The following is a 314-nucleotide window of genomic DNA, read 5'->3' on the forward strand; positions in this document are numbered from 1 at the left end:
GCATATTCACATTGTTGTGCAATGGATCTCTGGACTTTTTCATCTTGCAAAACTGAAACCCTTTACCCATTAAACAGCTCTCCATTTCCGACTTCTCCCAGCCCCTGGCAGCCAGAATTGAATTCTACTTTCTGTTTCTATGGATTTGACTAATTTGGATACCTCATCTAAGTGAAATCAGACAATATTTGTTTTCCTGTGACTGCCTTAGTTCACTTAGCATGATATCATTAAGGTTCATCCATGTTGTAGCATGTAACAGGATTGCCTTCCTTTTTAAGGCTGAATAATATTCCATCGTATGTACATACCAT

The sequence above is a fragment of the Galeopterus variegatus genome, unplaced genomic scaffold (genome assembly GCF_000696425.1).
Source record: "Galeopterus variegatus unplaced genomic scaffold, G_variegatus-3.0.2 Scaffold2469, whole genome shotgun sequence".
Lineage (NCBI taxonomy): Eukaryota > Metazoa > Chordata > Mammalia > Dermoptera > Cynocephalidae > Galeopterus > Galeopterus variegatus.